The sequence below is a fragment of the Rhagoletis zephyria genome, unplaced genomic scaffold (assembly GCF_001687245.7).
Source record: "Rhagoletis zephyria isolate East Lansing unplaced genomic scaffold, Rhagoletis_zephyria_1.1 Rzeph_scaffold_15882, whole genome shotgun sequence".
In the NCBI taxonomy this organism is placed as follows: domain Eukaryota; kingdom Metazoa; phylum Arthropoda; class Insecta; order Diptera; family Tephritidae; genus Rhagoletis; species Rhagoletis zephyria.
Window position 1 is genome coordinate 9,454 of NW_016172948.1, and position 3,014 is coordinate 12,467.

The following is a 3,014-nucleotide window of genomic DNA, read 5'->3' on the forward strand; positions in this document are numbered from 1 at the left end:
GGTTAGTCTGAAAGTGGGCTCGATCCCAGGTCTTGCGGATTGGTAACAACCACAAACACAAAATATTAAAAACAAGCGCGACTTTCTAGACGCTTGAAATTTGCACTTTATTGGATTAAAATTGCATACCCAAAAATCCTCTAAAGAATCATATTAAAAAGCTCGAAATCTTAATGAAAATATGTTGACGACAGTTGATTCATAATAAAATAATTTCTCCATCATTCGAATACATATATGTTTTGAATAAACTAAGTTATTTATTATTTACGAATAAAGAAGCCAACAATTTATATATTTGTTATTCGTCATTCGAATGAACGTTGCCCAACTCTGGTCTGTGATAACAGATTGAAGGGCGCGGGAAGAACCCTCGTTCTCAGATCATAATATAGTTTTAATATTGATCGCTATCCCGTGAAAATCCTATCAACACGAACTGGGACCTTTATAGAAAGATTCTCATGAGGGAAATGGGTCTACTTATGCCAATTAGCTCTCTCGAAGAACTCGAGATTAGACTTGAAACTCTAACTAAAGCTCTTACCAAAGCACACAAAATTTCCTGACCCCTGATGCGAGCGAGGCGCAGGTCACAGCCTTCCTGGTGGAACAGGGAACAAGGGGAAAGAAGGCGATATGTTCGCGAAATGTTCAAGCTGGAGGGGTTTACTTAAGCTCTACAAAAAATAAGTCCGGGTTGCCAAGCGAAGCGCTTGGAAAGACTTCTGCACAAGCATGGAAGAAACGGCGGAGGTGAGAACACTTAAAAAGCTGCTATAAAAGCACTCTTCCATGCCAAGTCTTGCATGGTCTTGAGTGACTCTGAGCCGGTCAGAAACGCTATTGGGTTCAAGGCTAAAGACCTAGTCACCTTCGAGAGGCTGGAGTGGGCCATTAACTAATTGGCCTCTTTAAAATCTCCCGGACCGACGGCAATATTCCAGCCATGATACAAAAATCTTCGGATCTAGTAGTACCATGGCTGAGATGCATCTATAACGGATGTTTAGAGTCCAAGGGGATTGTGTTTATGCCCAAAGAAGGTAAAATTAGCCATTTGTACTGGAAGGATTACAGACCGATTATTCTTACCTTTTTCATTCTAAGAGTCTTTGAAAAGATTTTGGAAGCCCATATGGGGGAAAAGCTGGGTTCCGATGGTATGTCAAGATACAACACGCATACATGAAATTCAGAGAAATAGAAACAGTACTCTATACATTGATTCAAAATGTCGATAAAGCGCTGGAAAGAAAATAATACGTTTTAGGAGTATTTATAGATATTGAGACGCCACTTGTATCAAAAAGAAATAATAAGTGGTCATATAAAAATTCGCCAAAATTTTTTGTATGAAAAATGAGCAGGACAGAATGTTACTCATACGCCATGTACACCTGAAAATATCTCGTAAACTTATCCATAGAGTAAAAATTAACTCGATTTTCGGAATCACCGCGCAATTCTATATAGGAATTGGATAGTGGCGTCCGTTGAATATTTTTCCTGTAAACCAGTGTTAGTTTTTAGTTTTCAGTTTTCGTCTTTTTTAGTGCCTTCTTTTGCCTTTTTTGCTATTTTTAGTGCCTTTTCCTGCCTATTTCTCTATTTTATTTTTCCTTTTTTTTTAGGTTTTTAGGATAGGTTCTAATAGTCCGTTCCCTGTATATTAGTATAATAACCTTATTTATGTATTTATTAAAAAAAAAATTAAAAAGTTGTGTTCTACATAATAATTCACGCTACCTATGAGGCAGTGCTATTAGCGAGTTTTTCTTAGCTTGGTTTCCCCTGATGAAAGCGGTGTGAATTACGAGTAATTAGAGAAAACTAATTGCTTGATTAATAATTCACTTTTTTCATTTTCGTTTTTTGTTGGAAAATTTCGCTAATTGCACTGGTTCCCAGCAGAAATGACACTGGATGCCACTATCGAATTCCCATAAAGAATTGCTCGCTGATTTCGAAAATCGAGTTACTTATTTTTCGGAATAAGTTTTCGAGATACTGACGATTTAAAACAAAAGGTGGTTCCACTTGATCACGTATATCACACGAACCAATTTAACTACGAAATGCGGAAAATTAAAGCTAACAAAATTCTCCAAAAACTGTGTATACGTTACTTCTCCATAGGCCTGATAGTTTCGGAGAAATTTATTAATTATTTCAGGTTTTCGGTTTTTTTTTTTATGAAAGAAGTTCAAAATAACGAATAGGGGAAAAATGAAAATAAAACAGATTCAGAGTAATCTTTATACCTGTATATCGACACCTGAGTGGAAGGTCGACAGTGAGTTCGAAAAAGCCCTACTTCAGAATCTTATTGAAGAACGCCATACTTCAAAATTTTGTTTGAAAAACACCCTATCTCAGAATTTGATTAAATAACGCCCCATCTCAGATAAAACGCATTGTACATATATATATATATATATAGTTGGCGGAGATTGGTGAAGCAGTTTTCAAGATACACATTTATTTTTGGTGTAAAAGTGCGGTACGACGCCCATTTCTCAGAAATTTCATAAGAAAGCAAGATTTTGCTAAATCGATAATTTATCAGCAATTACCCATTATCGAGGCGCTACTATACATACAGACGGGCGTTATGTGAAAAATATTACACATATGTACATTAGCGTGGTCCAAAAATGCACCCCCTAGGATTGTTCTATACCGTAAAAATATACCCCCATTATTTTATTTTGAAATCGGAAAACATTTAAAGGTCGCTCAAAGTTTTCCATGAGTTTTATATGAAAAAAAAAACACTTTTCGTAGAAATGATTTATAATCATATATATATGTAATACCTCTATATTGCTAGTACAATATGATCGCAAAGATTTTTCGATTCGAAATCAAAGAAAGACAGCCTATGAAAATGTTTGTGGTAGTAGAAGTATACGTGTATATTTGTAAACTAGTACATAGAATGAATGGAATGGAATTCAACAAAGAAACACAAATTCGACGGTCTCATGTTTCCTTCAAGCCGCAATGCATAT